The following is a 21,710-nucleotide window of genomic DNA, read 5'->3' on the forward strand; positions in this document are numbered from 1 at the left end:
CTTCTAATAATTTCTTTAAGAACATTCAGAAAAAAATCAACCAAAATCCAGCGAATTTCGCGGGATTTTGGTTGATTTTTTTCTGAATGTTCTTAAAGAAACATTTTTTTTAAACATTTCTTATTTTCCACCAAGAAAATGTCAAAAAATTCCCAAAAATATTGAAAATGTGAACATCAGAACATCACTGTGAATATATTTCCCCCCCACATTTTCAAACTTTAAAACGAGTCAGTTTAACACATTGTTCTTGTGTTTTGTTTTGTTTTTGTTTATTATAAAACACATAAATAAAGAGTTAAAAAAATGAGTCAGTTTGACCCGCAGGACGACATGAGGGTTAAATATGTCTAAGAATTTGTATTTATTTTTCTAAACAGGTTTCACAAGCCAGTTGGACAGAGTCACATGTTCTAATTCTTCAAATCCCCTTTTGAGCTCAGCATACATATCAGCGTAGGCAGGTGGCCATCATGTTATGCCTGATCGGTGTTTTAAATCATTGCTTTTCTACTTGGCACTGTGTTTATTCCCATGCTATGCCATTTTATTTTCTTTCTGAACAAAAATCTCCTTTGGGATCTGTAAACTTTTATCTCATATTATAGTGAAAACAGTTTTTTTTTGTTTGTTTCTACCTCCACAGTGCCTCTGTGGGGCCCCTGGTGGTCTCTTGGCCCCACTTTGCGCGCTCCTGCCATTCACTCCAGCTGCGTCCGCGCTCCAGTCCCTCCTCCCTGTCAGCCCCGCCCTCTAGGAGTGACTTGGTGTTGGAGAGAGAGAGAGAGAGACTCTGCAGACTCACACAGACACACGCTGAGCTTTTCCTTCCAGCCCTGCCGCGTCTTTACTAACAGGACAACTTTAAACCTCCTGGATACCTCCGCTTCCTCTGCGCTTTCCTCTCGCATCCATGTGAACATCTCCACTCGGACTGAGGTGAGTGCAGAAATCTAACGCATGTTTGCAGTTTTTGGTTTCTTTTTTCTTTCTTTTTTGGTGGGCTGAGCTGAGCTGTGTAACTAAACCAAAGGGGGGAAGAAGGGGATTTTTCTTAGTGGAGGAAAAGCGGCGGCAGCAGCAGGCAGGAGGAGGAGAGGCATGTCCGGATCCTGTTGGAGCACTTGAAGCTAGCTCACTTTAGCGCCTTTGGAGGGTCACCAAACGCTGGAATAAGCTCCGATTAAAGCGGGGAAACCGTCGTTTCCGCTGCTGGCGCCTGCAGGTTGAGCTCCCCCGGTTTGAGATTAGCAGAGCGGCTTTAACATCTCGTCCTGGATGTTGCCATTACAGTGCTGTGCTGCTACACATGGCTTTTCCTACAAACCACTACAGCGTCTGTGGGACACTCCAACACTGTGGGAAATGGTCGAAGCTGCACAGATTTACTCTGCTTTTACTTGATCACTTGCTGTTCCACTCACCAAAGCTGGAGCAGTGTCTTTTTCTCAAGTTTTGAATAGAAAAATAAACATTTGCACGTATTGTACATCTAGCACAACACTTTAAAGTTGATTAATCCCATGATTTCCTTCTCTGATTCATCAGTCAGCCTACAAAATAGTCAAAAAGTGCCCATCAGAGTCCAGATTGATGCCTACAAATTGCTTGTTTTCTGCAAAACGCTCACAGTAGAGGTCAAACTCAGGAAGTGTTTGACATTTTTGATTGATTAACATCTCAAATCTGTCAATCAGCTAATTGGCAAACACTCCAAACCCCCGAAGTTATTTAATTTGGAGTGACACAAAGTCACCTTGACAAGCTGGAACAAGCAATTTGCTTTCATGTTTACAACAAGCAATTATGTTCATTATCCAGCCGTTCACGAGTTCTATTCTCCATTAGTTGATAAGTCATTTGCTCTGAAATGTTTCTCACATTTTCTGAGTCTATACAGATGTTTCATTCTTAAAAAGAAAACACTCATTCAGACCCTCCAAATATTTAGGTACCAGTGACATAATGCAGAGGAAAGTAGCAAATCCTCAAATTTGGTTACATATAACTTGTGTTTAACTTGTGTTTATCTTATTCCTGAGGATTCCTGCAGCTGATATATTTAATTGCTTCTGTGAAATACAGTATACAGTCTGTACAATGTCATCAACACACATCAGTGTGCAGTTTTATGCAGAGAATCACTTCACAATGATATAAAACAGATTAGAGCAGAAAAACCTCACATGAGAAACTTGAATCAGTGATTATTTGACCATTTCTGTACTAAGTGGATGATTCAGTGATTATGAAAACACCATCTTATTTTCTGACACCAACTGATTGCATCACTGCTGTAAGGCCACATGGATGGTCTGTAACCTCTGGAACCACGACGGCATCACAGATGTAGAAGTGCTGCTGTCTCGTGTCCAAACTCACCGTCCCTTGTTGGCTCGCACACAAAACATCTTGGACCGTGTTGGTCTCACTTTGTGCCAGATGTACACTTTGGTAAGGCGGGTGGGATCCCTGTCTGGCTGCGTTGGCCTTTAAATGTTTGATGTGTGGGGACGTCATGAGCGCTTTCCCCCGCTGCTCCTCTCAGCATCTGCACCGGCTGTTGGCTCACAGTACAATCTGCCCCTCATGCAGCACGTCTACTGTACATGCCCAGCGATGAAACCTGCCTGTGCACACGTACCTGAAAACGGCCAGCAGGTTTGCATCATAAACGTGGGGATGGATTGTAATGTTTGATTACATGAAGGCACTTTCTGCTATGATTATGTGTTACATGCACAAGGCTTGGGGGTTAACTATGCAGTGTGCTGTTTAGTTTCAACTGACGGGATGCTCACATGTGGAGATCTCAGTGCAGAGAAGGCAAAGCAAACCATCCGTCACTTGGAGAGTCTCTATACGTGGTCAACGATGCAACTTGTGTTCATTGTGTAGTATATTCTGTGTGTTTGATAGGTAGCTGGAAAGCCCTGGGAAATTTCCTAAACAAATTGGCGAAGAAGGCATTTGTCCCCTTTTGAGCATGAGTCTCAATGAATTAGGAAGTCTTTGGATGTATGAAAGCCTTCTCGTTTTTTCATCTATTAGGTATAGATTGCCGTCATCTCATTGGTCAAACAACTTCAAAGCTTAAGCTGGTTGAACATTAAGATCCACAGCGTAGAATTCAGTGGAATCTGCTGATAAATTTGCTGTTTGTAACGAATTGGCTACCCCCCCAGAGATGCTACAAGTGGTTACTTTTCTATTGACTCATTCACCAATTAGCATTAGAATGTAAATAACTCCTTTTCCTTGAATGATTTTTTTCCCCCCGATAATTAGCAGCACATGTTGCGGTGAAACTAGAATAAATCCAAACTGCAACCTATTTCTTAAAAACAAAAAATAAAAATTCTGAATTTCTGGCAATGCCACATGGACGAATGAACAGCCTTTGCAGAGTACTGCTCTCTCTGAGTGCTTTTCTTGTTTTTGTCTTTGAATCTCAGGATTTGAGGTTTAATTCCTAATTTCATAAAGCATGTTCAGGTTCAAGAATTTGGTTTAGATTTGAAAGAATTTTAGATTCAGTGGATAAAATGGGATTGAGCCTCAAAAAATATTTTGAAGTTGTAAGCCCACTGTAAAATGTTCTGACTTGTGACAGCTTCATAGAGCTTCTAGGGGTTTCCTGGACTCCAACGTGCTGAAAATTGCAACTGATTCTGTATTGCTGATGAATTTGTTACACACTGATATGCTCTTTCCAAATACAGTTAAGCACGATCACTGGTTGCATAATGTACGGTAGCTAGCGTTTATACATCACAGACCATAATGCTCTGGTATCCTCTTGCATTGTTGTTCAGCACATAGATCATTGGTTTCCTCCACACCACAACCGTCAGTTTTCTGTGGTATTTGAGGCGATAAATCATCAGGCTGTATGCAGTCTAATGGCAAAATTAGATTCCTGTGAGTGTCTGAGTGAGCCGTCTCTGATCTCTGAGGAGCCCCACTGCTCTCCTTCACGACTCGCTCTTCACTGATGAGCTGCCTCCATAACATATTCTCTGTAGTTTTGTACCCTAACTGATGTTTAATTATTCCAACACGGTGATTTGGCTGTTGCTCATGAAATATTGAAACAGCAGCGGCCCTGGAGGCTCGCTGAGAGAAACTGGCCTCACGTTATCCTTAAGCAGCCTCAGACTCGGAGTGGAGCCGGGCATCAAAGCGAGTCAACACGGGCACGCAAGCATGAAATGAGTTGTTTAATGACATTTTTTCGCTTTAAAACTACAAATTTCCTTTCATCGCTCCTCACAGGAAGGGCTTTTCTTTGTTTGAATTAGGAGTCTGTTCCTTGACCTCCTGCTGCTTAAGATGTCTTCTCTGAGCCGTGCCTGAAACCAGCGTGCTTGCTTACTATTGAACAGCGATTACAGTAGATCAGCGTTCTGATTATATCCAGCAAACGGGCACTGCCTGCTAATCTGTTTGCTTCATACTGAGACAGGCAAATCTCTGGGCACCTATCAAGCTTCCTTGGAGACTCACATGGACACTTCCTGGCCACTGCAAATATGTACTTGCTGGTGTGAGTTTGGTTTGAGAGAGAGAACTTCTGTATCGTAGCTGGGTTGAAATTATTACCTCAGGAATGCGGGTTCATTTGTTTTTGAAAACTCTGTCGGTCCAGGAGCAACTGTTCCAAATGAATCCCTTGTCTTCTGTTGCTCCTGCTTGATTACTTTCTTGATTAATTAGTTGGCTCATAAATCATAAACGAATGTGATGGAATAATCAGAAATGTCCAACATGCATCAACTTTTTAAAGTCCCAAGGTGGTTTGTTCAAATGTCTTGTTCTGACAAGAGCTGTGACAGTTAGCTGATTAACTGTCTATTAAATTGTTCGGCATCTTTTTCCAAAATTGATTAATTGGGCTGAATGATTGTTTTTTTTTTTACGAAAATAAAGGCAAAACCCTCTGACTCCTACATCCAATCCTATATCTTCTTTCCTTTTCTGTGAGAACAGACTAAAAACCTTTAGGAAACACTAATCGACAATTTTTTACCATTTTCTGACATTTTGTCGACCAAACAGCTAATTGAGAAAATAATCAACAATTCATCAACAATAAAAATAATTTTCACAATCATAGTTTTATCTGACCTACAGGCTAAAGATTTTATGTCCAAAAACCAAAGATTTTCAGTTTACAGCCCGAGACGACTAAGAAAACAGGCATAAATGAAAAGGTTCAATGTGTTTGACAGTTTTAAAAAATGACATCATTTGTATTTAATTTCATGTTGGTCAGCTAATCAGTGCTGGTCGCTCTGGCTTGGTTTCATTATACCTCATATGTCTGAACACAGGGAAGCACTACCAGCAGGCACCTACAGTACAGCGTTGTCCTGGCTGAAGTGGAGCGGCGGGGCTCGGCTGTGTAAATACTTAAGTAAGTCAGTGGACATAATGGTGGATCCCCTGCTGATGGATGCTGGGATATCTGAACCCCTCATGTGACCGCTCACTGAGTGGATAAAACCACAAACATCAGAAGAGCTTTAGCCTCTTTAGCACCATGCAGTCCTAATCGATCTCCCCCGTGGGCGCAGGTTTGTCTGCAAAGCTCTTAATTTGCAAATGGCCACCGTCTCGGCAAAATCTTGTTTGTCCGGATTTGCTGATTTTATTTATATATCTAAGGAGAATGTGCTTGAGACAAACCTGCATTTAACATTACACATGTGTGTTTGGTGAAATTAGAACTTTGATGTCCTGAACTTTTAGGAAGTGGAGAAAGAACAACATGCCGTACTATCTAATACAAAAGTTTATGATCACTTAGAAATGCCCTTATTTTTGAAAGAAAAACACTTTTTTTCAATAAAGATAGCATGAAATTGATCAGAAAGACAGTCTAGACATATTTAATGTGGTAAATGACTATTCTAGCTGGAAACAGCTGATTTTTAATGGAATATCTCCTTAGAGGCACAGAGGAACATTTCCAGCAACCATCACTCCTGTGTTCTAATGCTACATTGTGTTAGCTAATGGTGTTGAAAGACTCACTGATGATTAGAAAACCTTTGTGCAGTTATGTTAGCACATGAATAGAAGTGTGAGTTTTCATGGAAAACATGAAATTGTCTGTGTGACCCAAACTTTTGAACGGTAGCGTATAACAGAACAGAACTAAATCTTTTTAAAGCATATGGAATAAATAATTTCAGGGGGTCCTCGACTTATGTCGGAGTTCCGCTCCAATGGATCAATGTAAGTCAATTTTCGCCGTAAGTTGGAACTCCGACGAAAACAGACACTCAAGGGATGTGCTTTATTAGTAGCTGTTCAGTAGTTATTTCAGCAAATGTGTCAAATTGTTGTATATGTGCACCCACACTGCTACATTAAATCATATTTACCCTGATGGTAAAGATTGTTCTTCCTGTGGAGTCACTGATAGCTGCCGCACAAACTGCAAGTGGTCAAAATACCACTAATCGTTTTGTGCTCTGGATTTTGGAAGAACAAACAAATAAACTTTGATGTGCCTTTTTATTGTCATCGGGGACATAAACTGCACAAACCTGTAAAAACTGATGACCTTATAAAGGTGCTGCACACCACACTGTGTTTTTTATGCTATTTAAACAAGCACATGAACCTGGAGGAGCTTCAGTAGAGAGCAGCTGGAATTCTCTTTTAGGATCCTTCTAAGTTCAGAACTGAAGAAAGCCTCTTGTTTGAGAGGTGAAAATTGTGGTTTTAAAGTGTGTTTCAGCCAGTTTTTCGTGCCCCTGGTGTCACACAGAAGGCAGCGCTCTGAGGTCTGCGATGGATCTCGCTAAACGTCGCCGTGCTGTGTACCTCTCACACACATAGCTGCAGTCGCATTAGCAGGAGTGACAAGTGTAGAAAAACGACAGTGACACACCTCTTGAAGGAGAGCTGCAGGCTCCTCTACAGAAAAGCTACCCACACAGCGAGTCCTTAAAAGGGTCATAATTGTGCTTCTAGCGACTGTTAAAACCTCCACCGGACTCCTCGGCTTTCCACCAGAGAGGAAGCAGGTCTGACAGTTGCTTCTCATGACTGGTTAGCTCTGACTGCCAGCTCTACGTCTCTGTCTAGCGGTCAGCTAGTGTCCCCTGACCCTCCTACACTCTCTGCTCTTTCACTCCTCAGTTACATTTTGTTCAGACGTAGGTGGAGATAATTTTGAGGGTGTGGTTATGCTTTAAAAATAATCAAACGAATGACATTGCTTATTTTCGATTTCCACTCTTGCGTTTCTGCATCCAGACACACAGCGTTGTGCAGCAGTCAGAGGAAAACACGTCTTCATAGGCCTTCATGCATATCGAATGTCCTCTATGACTCAGTCTTTTCACGTCTTTTTATGACCCGGTGCTGTATTTGTGGCTCGTTCCATTTTTCTACATGAGGCGTCTGCTGCAGAGCGAATCTTCAGAAACGCAGCCTCCAGTCGCAGTCAGCGAAGAGGAAGTGAGCTCATAGAGTTTGTGGCCTACACTCTGTGTTCAGGAAGGCGTTTGACTGCGGGGGGATTGTGAAGGTTTTTTCCTCACATTGTTGTGTGAAGCCCCACGAGCCTCTCTGCTCTACTTTGACTTTTAGCACATGGCTGCTTGTGAAATTCTTGGAGTTTTTTTTTGTGTGTCTTATTGAAGTCCCCATCAAAATGTATGACAAAAGACTCCTGCTTTTCAGTTATTTTTCATACAATCAATAGTAAACAGATTCTGTATATGAAACCTGTAACAAAACTTGCTTTCTAATTAGAGTCGGGCTCTCCTGATGAGTAAAATACCTCTTAGAATAGACGAACACAGCTGTTGAACTTCAAAGGCTAAATTCGGCCAGCACTGACAGCGTTGTTGAGTGTGTGTGTGTCTGTGCTTTTTGATGGCGTTTTAAAAAAAAAAGAATTCTGCCTGTGCTGTTGAGATGGGCCCTTTAATGTCTGCTTTGCTCTGTCTTGCCTCTGTCTGCACTCTGCACCCATTGGTCTAAAACTGACCGCACGCTCTGGTGCTTGGTTGTGCCTGGCTGTGCCAAGCCTGCAGTTGCACAGTGTGTGTGTGTGTGTGTGTGTGTATTTTGTGGTTTGTGCTCCTGTGTTGTTCCGTCTCTGCAGACCTTGTGTGAGCATACATGTGTCTGCATGTGTTACATTTCGCTCACTGCTCCAAACCCACCGCACACAGACTGCGATCCACTAATGCTTTACCCACCCGCGTTTTATGGTCTTAAAAACTAGTGATAACTGCTTCTCTACAGCTCAGATTTGTTAACTCTGGGATCCCTTCACTGCGTTAACAGCTGTATCTATTTAAATATTGATTAGTGAGCACAAGTCTCTCTGAAAGCTTCTCTTTAGGAAACCTCAAAAGGCACCAAATGTTTTGAAGCGTATCGGTGTCTAGACATGATGGTGCTGATCCCTACATGTGCCCCCACTGATCTGCAGCCGTGGCAGCATTTATTTCCAGAAGGGACGGGCAGAGGAGATGTGCTACTGCTACAGTGATGTGGTCGTTTCTCTCCTGCTGCGATTCACAGTCTCTGCAGGGTTTCAGTCCTGCTGTCTAACTGTCTAATTTCCTTTAAGGACGTCATGTTTTACAGGATGTTTTAAATCATAGCTTTCAAAGAAATGTGGTATGTAGCAAAGGAGCAAGTGTTGGACTTCCATGTGGCTCTCTTGTCTCGGAAAATATGACTTACCATCATGAACTGCTGAAGTCGCTCACTGTGTTTTGATGAAAACCCCAAATCAGATTAAATATGTCTAAATATTTTCTAACATTAATGTGATAAATTTAGAACACCATGCACATTCCTGGTAGAGATATGTGCTCTCTGAATGCCCTCCAGTGTGGCGTTGATTGATATTCAGCTGGTAGAATGGAAAACCAGCAAGAGTCTGGCCATATAAAAATACATGTAAGAAGTTAATAACAATGCTGTTTTCACAATGTTTGGAACCAAACTTGTCCCTCCTTCCTGTAACTCTGCTGGTCTGCTTTTCTTCTCATTTGCTATCTTTCCCTTCTGTGCTATGTTTCCATTTCATGCCTTCATCAGAGTGCAGGTTCACCACCGTTAGCAGGAAATCAGTCAGTCCTCGATTAGACATGTGCACAGAAAAATGACAATAATGTTCAAGTTGGTCCAGCAGGATGAGCATGCCTGAAGGGCTGCGTGTTATTCCATTCTCAGTAAAATGCTGCTATAATTATTAATGTCATGACATTTGCACATTACATCTTTTTCCACAGGGTGCGGTTCATATTGCATTTTCACTGTAGATGAACCGTATTACACTCTAAAAGGAACTGATTTCATGTTTTCAGTGTCTGCATGAGAATCAAAAACAGCCCAACATTCATCACCCTGTCTGAGGAAGTAGCTTTTTAATACATTTTATATTTTGAATATCAATTGCAAATGTATTTGCTACGTGGCTGCCTCGTTGACATTTATTTTTTTCTACATTTCCATTTGTTTAGATCAGGGGTGTCAAACTCGTTTTCGTTCTGGGGACACATTCAGCCCAATTTCATGTCAAGTGGGCCGAACCAGTAAAATCACAGCATAATGACCTGTAAATAACCACAACTCCAAATGTTTCCTTTGTTTTAGTGCAAAAAATTACATTCTGAAAATGTTCACATTTATAGAATTATCTTTTTACAAAACATTAAAGATAACCTGAAATTTCTTAAGAAAAATAAGTTCATTTAAACGACATTAAGCCTCAGTTTATCATTTTTACATTAGAACTTACAGATCAGAGTGTCTACAAAGGAACAAAACATTTAGTCATCTGGAACTGAATGAGATAGTATTTTAATTTATGATCAAAATGACAAAAATCAGACAAAAAAAACAACAAACAAGACAAAATATTACAAAAATGAGACACAAAATGACAAAAAATGAGACAAGAGAAACAAAATTAGACAGTTATACAGTGACAAAAAATGGACGTATAGCATAAATGAGATAAAAAATAACAAAACAATACAAATGATAAACAAAACGACTAATAAAGCAAAACACAAAATGACTAAACACAAACAAGGGAGAAAAAAAGGAAAGAAAAAACGCCAACCAAGAAACGGGACAACATGAGACAGACGACAAAAGTCAGACAAAAAATGACAAAAAACAACAACGAACAATCTAGTATTTTACTTTATGAGCAAAAGAACTTGTTATGGTGTTGAATTTGTTTTAAATTTATAGTTTTACAAATTTACAATCTGCAGTTAATGTGTTTTCTGTAATTTTTACACTTTACAAAGTCGTCCTGTGGGGCGGATTGGATCGGCTGGTGGGCTGCATGTTTGACACCCCTGGTTTAAAGAATCACCGGATAGAGATCCTTAATGCAACTAGCAAAATGTTTCACTCCAGGAGTTTTTTCTTTACTTTCAGTTGGCCTTAAAATGAACTTTTAAAATGATTTCTGTAACAGTCCCGTTTTTTGCAAAGTGTGTGCACGTTCTGCCCTGATATCATTTTGTGCAACCTCACATTTCTCTAAATACTTACAATGAAGGTAAACAGTACAAAGTTAGCTTGGCCCATGGACCAACAGTAGCTACAGTGAAATATGCTGGGTTGAAATCAACTGGAATGAGCGTTTAGCAAACCCCAAGTGATGCATAAGCTCACTCAGCTGCCCAGCAGGAAGAACAGATTGTGGAGATCAACAGTGCTTCCATCCCTTTGTCTGCCCTCGCTTCTCTGAATCTAACAAATACAGACAGATCTTGGCTTTATTGAGAAGTTAAATGAGAAGTCAGGATGTACGGCTGTTACTCCTACTCTGTCCATGCCTGCAGTGATTGGGAGTGCAGACTCAGTGCACACCCATCTTAGTTTAGTTGTGGATTAGAAGTGACACTTACTGCAGGCTGGCTGAGTGTAAGCCTTGTTTACTGTGGCTGGATCTTAGCTGGGGACTGAAACCATCATTAGACGGCGAAATGACTCAACAGTGGGACAGATCTCCAAAACGGACTGAGAGAAACGAGACGAAAGAGGGGCAAAAGGGTCAGAGGAGCTATTCAGAAGAGAAAGAGAAGCATAAAAAGTGAGGATATTTCCTGAATTTGCCTGGAGATAGAGCAAACCGGATGACTGCAGCTGGGGGCTTAGTTTGAACCTCGAGGCCAGGGCGTGTTGTGGTCAAACCCTTTTCTAAATAAACAGACAGATTGGTCTAAAATAAACACAAATGGCTTATGTCAGTGTGGAGCAGATGGATGGAATAACCCCACCCAGCACCGGGGCAGGACAGCAGGCCCTAAACATGGGCTGCTGCTGCTGCTGTGCAGAGACGCTGCACGTCACGCGCTGCTGTGTGGTCTTTTGGAAAGGCGCCCACACCAGAAAAATCCGCTCCTGCACAGAACAACCATTGCAAACATTTACGAAAATCAGACTTGAGTTGAGGAAATGAGGATCAGTGTGATGTCTTCTCTGGAAGGGCTGGGAAACCCCATGTGGAGGCTCTGGATCTCTTTTTGAAAGCTATAAAAGTGGTCGTTTCTGTGCCACCTCAGACCTGCATGCTGATGTAACAGAAAGCAACAGGCTCATCTGAGCAAGTGTAATAAAAGCCGGTGCATTTATGGGAAAGCGGCATCTCAAAGAATAAAAGGAGTCATCATACTATGCTCGAGATGACAAGCAAATGGAGCGTACAGACCTGCACCGCAACAAAACAGAGTACGAAGAATAATTAACTGTTTTTTGGACATGGCAGGACATGAATCTTTACTGTGAAGTGCCTGCTGGTGAGAGGAGGTGAATTATATTCCTTCAAAGTTAGCCTAATGGACTGTGAGACAGGAATACAGATGACTGGCTCTGGAGAAGACTCAAGCCTCTTATACACAGGGAACCTTTTTGATTAAATTATCCGGGAAAATTAGCTGTTTACACAGAGATGAAGCGCGTTATATGGAAAAGTGTGAGACCTATGTGAGGTAGCCATGAATACAGTGCATGGAGGATGTTTGGATGATGCTTTGAAGCCTCGACTTCATCCATCCATCACTTGTCTGTACCTGTTTTTTCCCTGTAGAGTGTCGTGGGGGGCTGGAGCTTATCCCAGCTGACATTAGGTGAGAGGCGGTTTACGCCTTGGACAGATTGCCAGTCCGTTGCACGACAAACAGAAAGAGATTTACCAACATGCACACTCACTCTCTCACCTACAGCCGATTTAGAATCACCGATTAATCTCCCGTGCGTGGCTTTGGACTGCGGAAGGAAGCTGGAAAACCAAGCAAGCGTGCAGTAAACATGCAAACTCCACAGAGGAAACTGACCAGCAGGTTCAAAGCCAGAATCTTCTCTGCTCTAACCGCTGCACCTGATTAAAATAGTTTCTGGAAATGAAGGATGATTATCTGTTTTGTCATCACAAGTTTCTATGAATTAATTTTCCTCTGCTGTTTTTTTTTTTTTTTTTTTGCTTCTTTGAGATACGACTTAATCCGCCGACTTAAGAGAGCTGATCTGACCTCATGTCCTCTTTGAAATATATCTTTGTTTGCTGTATTAAATGATTAGAAGACCAGTGTGGCTGGAAATACGAGTTGAATTTGTTTGAAGGCTTTACCGAGCAGATCAAGCTTTCTTTACAAGAACTCTCCATCTGCACAAGCAAAGATAAACAAGAAGCTTACGAGGCACAGAAACATGAGTGGTTTAAATCCTTCAGTTTGCACACTGTCTGTTGGCTAATCTGAGGCTTCGGCCTCTCTTTGACCTGCTACTGATACTGTGGTGGCCCTGCACTCAGACAATCTGCCCCCGGGTGTTGATATGACTTTTAAAAGTGAAATTTTGATGTAATTTTAAGACACGAGTTGCTTCATGTGATGGTTATAAAGTCGTACTAAATCTTTCTTTACCAGACAATCAGTTTACCACATTGTTTGATTAAAAATGACATTTTATAGATGCACAATATACACTACTGTACAAAAGTTTTAGGCTTTTTTAGATCTTTTAGTCCTGCAACGTGCTTTGGCCCTGATTTCAACATCAGTCAGTCTAGGGTTAAATGTTGAGACAAAAGCAGATGGTCGAAATCCACAGAAGAACAATTTCTCCAAGATGACTGGAGCATCTTTTCTCTTGATAAACTGTGTATCAGAGGAGTGCTGATGCCAAATATCGATTTGGTCTTTTTTTTATTTCTGTTTACTGCACTTTCTGCGACATTGACTGATAAATATCTACTTCTGGAGTTATTTTTTAAAGCATCTTCATATTACTTTTAGTGTCTAAAGCTTTTGCACAGTACTGCATAAATATATATTGTCATAAAACAGACTGGGGTCTGACATCTGCCCCTCTGCAGGATAAAGTGTTTATAACTAAAGGATGGATGTTGGTTTACGGTGTGTTAACTTGTCTTCAGTGCACATGATGCTTCTTTACATCCTTACCAATCTTATTTGCATCTCGGGGAGACAGGCGATATTGAGAGGAAGATGAATCAGTCTGAGGGGAGAACTGAAGGAAAGTCGTACTCTGAATTCACTATGAATCCTCAAGAACTTATGAAGAGCATACAAAGTATTTCTCTTGTTGTTTTCTCCTTCCACATTTGATTGTTGTTCAAATTATGCAAGGGATGCATGTCTTAGTACGTGACAGAGATTTCCTTCTCCATGTAGATGATGTTGTACATAAAACTTCTGAATTTATCTCACTAGTTGGTGTTCCAAAAGGCCATTAGGTGAACGTCAGATAGTTCCAGCTGTTGTTTTAGAGCCTGTGCAGGTGCAGCATTGGATGCCCGTCTAAATCATGACCAACATGACAAACCCTCGGAGGTGTTCTGGGACTTGTTGAAGCTGCAGTGCCAACATGTTTTGGCTTTTTTAACGCTTTGATGCGCAGAATGGCTCAAAAGTGACCTGCATCCAATGAAAAATGGGCATCTCCTGATACACACTGCACGCCAAAGGGTTAATAAAGTCATTTTAGTTGTTAGGTTGAAGTCTGTGTAGCGTTACTTTTTAGTGGTTCTTTGTCCTCTCACTCAAAATAGCAACAACATGATGGAACTGCCAGATAAAAATAGGAACTGTGTATAGAATACGACTTTAAAGAAACATTATGCAGCAAAGTGCAAATAATACAACAATGCCAAACAAGTAACACAATTAGTACATTTCTGTATATGTAAGATTCTTTAAATATATCTAGAATATGTATCTGTAACAGACTGCAGCTAAACTGTCTTTGTAACTGAGAGAATGAAAAAGCATTTTAACATGCAAAGTGATTTATTTTTCTCCTTAAGACAAATAATTGATTTTAGCCATTTTGAGTCACATCATTTTAAAAAATGTATTGGGAGATGGCCCCTAACTGACACAGTATAGCTGCATCTATATCTGTTGGCACACTTTAAGGTGCTTAACCGTCTGAACCCAAACACATTCTTACTCACCACTGACTCATTTTTTAAATATAAAGTCCTGCACTTCTACTGAAGCAGCACAGCTGTGACTACACTAAAAAAAAGTGCAGAATAAAAAAGTTATGCCATGAATTCTTCAGATAATGTTGTATTTCTCCGATTGGTGATTTTTCATACATTGAAAAAGCTTAAATCGGCATGTACAGGATATTTCCAGATGTCAGTTGGCCGTACAATACTATAGATATTTTACTGCTTCTATTTACGTTTGTTTCTATGTTTGCCTTTTCTCTGCTCTGTATAAGCACAGCCTGCAGTTCAGCCCAATTCAGCTGAAAAGTCTCTGAATTTTTGTCAAGTGGCTGTTGGTTGCAGGAGAGTCTTTAAAGGCTTCCCAGTTGCAGTGAGGTGTGCAGAATTTTTAATTTTTTTTTGCAGAATATGGTTTGTGCATATTGTAAAAACTGGGCAAAAATAAGATATGTAAATTGATGTTAATAATGGTAATTTTATGCTTAGATTTTAGACATTTTCCTGACAGAACTCCACATGACAGATGAGTAGCTGAAAGAACTTTGAAATTCGACAATTGATTATTTTTGTGTGTAGTGAAAATGTATAGAGTTTTGTCAAACAAGAAAAAGAAAATGTATTTCAAACCCACTGGCATATTTTAGGTGGTTAAAATGCATAAAAGTGACTAAGCTGGAGCTTCCGTTTCAGTCGACTCTTTAGTTCTCCCCAGAAGTTGTCCATGAAGCTGAAAGGGTTTTTGACCTCCTTGCACCTCTTGCTTTCAGGTCATTTGAGGTGACTTTAGTGTTTTGTCCAACACAATGCTGGGACTGTTGGTGCAGCTTTGACCTAGCTGTGCCAGGCAGGGCTGAGTGTGACCCTGAATTAGGTTAACAGGAATTATACTTTGCATGACTTTAGGGCCAACAGTGATTAATATGTTGCTCACTAACATGTTGGTCAGCTTGCCCTGCAGGATCAGTCCTCACACAGAAACACAGTTTTACTGCAAGATTGCAGGCTTAGTTTTTGCAAGCATCAGTAAACGGCTTATGTGAGCATAAGCTAATGTAACTGTGGTTCTTATGAGTTGAGTTCAGCTTATTGCTTCATTTTTTCCCCCAAAGCATAATATTGAATTACTTTTGGTTACAAAATCTGAAGCTACCACAAAATTGTTAATCTTCTTCTTGACTCCGCTCTGAATGCAGCCGGACAGTCGAGGCATCTTGTAGCACCTCAGCACCTTGCTTTTGTCGATATGCGGCGTGCTGTCTACCTCTGCCCTCGTTCGTTACGACAAGGGAGACAATGACCCAGAATCAAGTTGACCTGAGTGCTTTAAATCAAGGCTCCACTGGAGGAAATAAATTCTCCCCCCACCAGCACGCTGAGCGCCAACTAGGACAAGTAATCCAGACAGAATAAAACGTCCTCTTAGAGGACGCCGAGGGAGAGAGGGAGGAAGGAGTGAAGACACGATAGGCTAAGAATGGAAGAGAGAGAAGAGCTGGACTGGCGACTGGATGGATGGCTTCATTCTGACACCAAGACAAGTTACCACACGGAGCTGAGCAGTCCCAATGAAACGCAAATAACAGGTGTTCTTCATTGCTTGTCTGCCACTTCTTATAGGGCTCGATATTGAACCAAAATACCCATATGGCACTGTATATTAAAATCTGTACTAAAACATTCCACCAGTTTAGTTGATTTGCGTACTCAGTGTTTGAGGTAAATAGTTCGACCATTGTGAGTTCTACCAGATTGAAAATGAAAGTGTGAGATAAATTTGTTTAGTTTTCCATTTTATTCAGGCATTTTATGGATTGACCCTCCTGTTGTCTTCATTTACCTGCACCAAAAAATGTTGCTTCCTTGTCTGACAAAAAAAAATCCAAAAATTTAGCAAAAATTTTTCCCAAATTTCTGAAAATTTGCAAAAACGTTCAGTAAGAAAATTCCAATAATTCCTGAAAATTTTCCCTTAAATTTTTTTTAAATTCAAATTTGGCAAGAAAATTCTTTAAAAAATATTCTTAAAAAATGAGTAAAAATCTTCCAAAAATGAGTATATCTTAAATGATTACATTTTTATTAGAAAAACTTCTAATATTTTCTTAAGAATACTGACAAAAATCTAACAAAATCCAGCGAAATTGACTGGATTTTGGTTGATTTTTTTTTTTGGTGAATGTTCTTAAGAAACATTTTTAACATTTCTTTTTTTTCCACCTATAAGTGTTCAAAAATTTCCCAAAAATATTGAAAATGTGGACATCAGAAGTTTCCCTGTGAATTTTTTTTCTCACATTTTCAAACTTTAAAATGAATTGACCTGCAGGATGACACGAGGGTTAAAGAACGTAGATTAGAGAGCTGTAGAGGTGCAGGTAAGCAGATTTTATTACCTTTGGACTGAGTCTGACTTCCCCTTTTTGTGTAATGTTTGCGCTAAACTAAGCCAACAGCTGCTGCCTCCAGTGTCATTTATCATACAGACATGAGAGCAGAATAATGACAAGAACAAATGTTGTTAAAATGAGAAACAGTGTGTTATATTAAAATATGTGTATTTTTCCATGCAAGGTGTCAGAAAACAGCCACTTTGGTATCATGTTATTGAAAAATAACAAATTGTTCTCAGGACTGTTAATATTTGCAATCATTTGTGTCTTCGGGCATTTCTCTGCTACATTTCTCCCAAGCAGGAGTTGGGTTTCCATTGGTGTTGCAGTGTTGCGCTGGAAACAAGAAACCAGCTGTTCTTGCATTTGCCTCAGAAACATCCATTAATGCTTCTTCTACTTCGAAGTCCAAGATCAGAGCCTCATATCAGACTTGTGTGTGTGTGTGTGTTTGTGTGTGTGTGTGTGTGGAGCTCCATGGCTCACTGAAGCCTGTTCAGTTTTCTGTTTATCTGTTTACGTACAGCAGCAGCTGCTCTTCAGATTTTTCTTTCCACTCCTGTGCTCTCCTCTGCCGCTGAGCAAGAAGGTTTCTTCTTTTCCTCTGTTTTCACTGAAAAAAGGAAACGACTGCTGTCGCTACTGAGGGAGCTGAGACGGACGTTCAGAAATTAACACAGCGTAAAACACAGATAAATCACTTCATGCCAACAGAGACAAACGCAAAAATTTTAATAAAGGTCTAAAACAAAATCTAAATTTTCAATGTCTTTGCACCCTGTTGTGCACATGTTTATTTACACGTATACACTAGCATTCAAAAGTTTGAGGTCACGAAGAAATGTCCTTTATTTTGAAAGAAAATCTTTTTGTCTTTCAATGAAGATAACATTGAATTAATCAGAAATGCAGTCTAGACATAGTTAATGTGGTAAATGACTGTTTTAGCTAGAAACGGCAGATTTTTAATGGAATATCTCCATAGGGGTACAGAGGAACATTTCCAGCAACCATCACTCCTGTGTTCTAATGCTACATTGGGTTAGGTAATGGTGTTGAAAGGCTCATTGATGATTAGAAAACCCTTGTGCAGTTATGTTAGCACATGGATAAAAGTGTAAGTTTTCATGGAAAACATGAAATTGTCTGGGTGAACCCAGACTTTTGAACAGTAGCGTATAATAGAACAGAACTAAAGATTTTTAAAGCATATGGAATAAGTAACTAGAGGGGGTCCTCGACTTATGTCAGACTTCCGTTCCTATGGATCACCGTAAGTTGAGTTCCGTCGGAACTCCAGTGAAAATGAAAACAAAGCTGCTATGTGCATCATGATATCGATCAGTTCTTCTGAAGTTATGAATACCAGTGACTTCATGCACGTATGAGTCATTTTTCAAGAAAATAACAGAATATGTTGCACTGTTTTTACAACTTGAGAGCTTTATTCTATCTAATTTCACTTCCATGGAGATGGCTTTCCTTTTCTTCAAAGCACTGCCATCAGAAGAGTCTGACTTACACTTGGGAACCATAATGATGGGCAAAAAGTGAGCGAATGTAGCACAATCCAAGGTGGTGTACAAGCAGCAAATGTGAACAAAGCCGTCTTACAGCGCCACGTGACGACATATTTACCTCCGCTCCATTCGCCGACTAGTTCCACGTAACCAGTTCTGACGTAACGACAAAATGCCGTAGATCGAAGACGTCGTAAACCGAGGACCCCTTGTACTCCTTTTAAATGTGCATCAAGCTCAAAAATGTAATGCTGGTAGCTGAGAGCTCAGTACAAATGACAAAAAAACTTTAAGAAATTAGTATTTGTTTAACTGGATTGAAAAGTGTGGATAATCCTCCAACAGTAATTAAAGCTGTGTGCAGGGTGAACACACAGTGCCTACGACTGTGTGGAAGGTGTGACATGGTGTGTGTGTGTGTGTGTGTGTGTGTTTTCCCGGCTCTGCAAACGCAGACCTGCGTTCTGTCAGTTTGACTTCAGTGACTTTAGTTTGACATGGCCAGGGGTCGTGTTTCGGTTAATGAATGCGGTTGTCACAGAGGTCAGATCTTGGTGTGGAACCGTCAAAACCAACTGCTTCCTGTTTTAATGGCCATGTGCTGTGTCATTAGCCGCTTGTGCAGCGTTTCTTCAACAGTGGCAAAGGTCTCAGAATAATTGGTACTGTGTGATAATGAGGCCTTTGGGGAAAAAATTAAAATTCCTTTAAAAAAAATGCTACTCAGGAGTTGCTGGCACTGTCTGATCACTAAAGAATAACTTTTTTTTCAAAGTTCTGCCCATTATGTCTAGTGCAGGGCTGTCAAACATAAGGCCGGATGACTTTTCAAAGCGTAAAGATTGCAGAGGTGAAAATGAATACTTGCTGTGAAAATATTTAAAGACATTAGACATTGTGCAAAATAATGGCAGTCAGCAGCTTCAGTATGACAGAGTTTGGTTTGGTGGAATCCTATTATTGAATCAGAATCTTCATGTATTTATATAGATAAATTTTAAACATTTACATGGCAGGGGGACAATTTTACCTTGTCCTTAATAGTTCCCGCTTTAGTTTGTGTGGTGTGTCAGGATTACTACACAGATGTGGAAACGAATGGGATTTTAAAATAATGTCTAGATCTTGACAAGTTGTACAATACTATATTGTTCAGATCCAGATACCTGTGAACAAATGTTTTGTCCCTTCATAGATACTGTGTGATCTGCAAATTATAATGCACAAATGATAAAGTGAGGCTTAATTTTGTTAAAATTTCACTTATTTTGCTTTGGAAATTTCCAGCCCACTCGAGATCAAACTGGGCTGAAGGTGGCCCCTGAACTAAAAGGAGTTTGACAGCCCTGATCTAGAGGTTATGGAAACATTCTTCTCACTTTGTTAGATGCTCATGGCAACATAGCAACACTGCTGGAAAAATGAAGAAAAATTAGCAATCAAAAGACCCATCTTATTTTCAAGAAAACAAAGCAAAATAGCACAACTCTTCTCTAAACTGTCCACTAACATCTGTTGCTGCATGCATGTGTCCACATTGCACAGACTAACAAGTCAGAGCTGTTTAAATCCACAATTCATATCTGCACGGTTTTGCAACCAGACTATGCTCCCTAGAATTCATTGCACTAATAATTTAAACTCCTGACACAAGAACATAAACGTTACACAGAAAATGTATACAGAGGAGATGAAGTCTCATGAGCGGCATGAAGTATTTTGTCACAACATATTTATATCGTAAGCCATTTGCAAAGGAAAAGAAAGAAACGGTCTTAAAAACATAACACAAGAACTGCAGGGTAGTGCAGGGGCTGTGTTATCAGGAGCTTGTGCAGCCTCGTAGTCTCAGCCTGACATGATGATGGAGAGCGTGTAGTATGAAAGCCAAAAATCTCCAATCATCCAGCGAGTCTTAATAAGAAGCATTTGGATTCAACTCATCTCAATTTACAAGCTGAATTTCTGGTTGGACGTGAACCTACTGGGCTTGCTGTAATTGTGGCGGCTTCATTTTCAGTTTCATCGCCAAATAAAGCTCCGTAACTGGCTGTACTGCTGTTATAATATGTAAAACCATAAAAACAATGAACCTAGCTTGAAGGCCATCATGCAACAACTAATTATATACACCGATCAACCACTAGGTCCCTCTCAGGCCACCAAAACAGCTCCGACCCACTGAGTTATGGACACAGGACCACTATGTCCTGTGGCACCGGGATGCTGGTGGAGGATCCTTTGGGTTCTGTAGCTGCGGTAGTTTCTTTGAGCTTGTTCTGAACTGTTCGAGTGGTTTGTCAGGAGGTATTGTCCTGCTCGGAGAAGCCGATGTTGTCTGGGAACGTCATTGATGGTGGATGTGTTTGGTCTGCAACAGCGTTTAGGTACGTGGTATCACATTAATGCCAGGACCCAAGATTTACCGGCAGATAATTGCGTTGAAACAAGAGGTTTATTGTCATTCAGTGCACCAGCCAGTGGTCTTAGTGTTGTGGCTGATCGGTGTAACTGGTAAAGGTCACTGGTTCAAAAACGGATTCAATCTTCATCACCAGCCCATTCAACATTAGAATGTGTGCTACATTCAGCTGCCTGTTTGCACGCTGCAAAAGCCTTCTATTATGCAGAGATTTATGATTTTACTCGTGGTTGGTAATATGTGATCTGAGGCTGTCACCTTCCCCAGCAACAGACACATATTCTGCCAATAACCGCACAGTCCCATGCTGTGGGTTTGTTTTTTTTTCTCCCCCTCTGATGCCCTTAACACTTGTGTGAGGCTCGGTAATGAAACCAGAGCTGACGTTCGTTTTGTAATAGTCTTTATGGTGCGGCTAAATCATGAACTGAGAAGCAGTCGGTACATTTTATTCTAAGAGGCAGTATTGCTCATTTTAAACATGAAATTGGATTCAGCTCTTTCACTGCAAATGTCTCCACAAAGTAATCCCATTGTACTGCTCCAGAAGTGGTGTACAAAGTTGACACAGATTGAAAGAGAAGCTTTAAACGGCTGTACAGCACTCAGTCCTCCATTTCACATCAGGGCTTTGCACAAATCCTGTAATAAATTTCCCATTTTTGCTGTAATTAATGAAGAAATTGTGTCCTTCGCTTCGCAGTCCTGAAGCCAAATCAGTTCATTGCTCAGGGATCCTGGAGTAATTCTGCAGGCGGTGTATTTGTGCGGTGAGTGATGGCGTGCGTCACTTGAATGGCAGCTGTAACTCCTGCTACTGTCGCGCTGAATGGTTTTGGTGGGCTTTTTTTAATCAGCTCGGCCCGCCTGTGGTATTAGCAGGTGATTAAATGAATAAA

The 21,710-nt window shown here is 40.6% G+C and overlaps 1 protein-coding gene across 2 annotated transcripts in view; it reads left to right on the forward strand.

Moving 5' to 3' along the window:
• The first annotated feature begins 774 nt into the window (after positions 1-774).
• ppp1r16b (protein phosphatase 1, regulatory subunit 16B) overlaps positions 775-21,710 on the forward strand; it is a 108,549-nt gene continuing 87,613 nt past the window's right edge. Inside the window, exon 1 of one of the 2 annotated variants that reach the window (XM_022203509.2) lies at positions 775-939. The gene's annotated coding sequence lies outside the window, so the exon portion shown is untranslated. The remainder of the gene's footprint in view (positions 940-21,710) is intronic. The other variant, XM_022203421.2, reaches the window with a different exon arrangement.

Source organism: Acanthochromis polyacanthus, chromosome 5 (genome assembly GCF_021347895.1).
Source record: "Acanthochromis polyacanthus isolate Apoly-LR-REF ecotype Palm Island chromosome 5, KAUST_Apoly_ChrSc, whole genome shotgun sequence".
In the NCBI taxonomy this organism is placed as follows: Eukaryota; Metazoa; Chordata; class Actinopteri; family Pomacentridae; genus Acanthochromis; species Acanthochromis polyacanthus.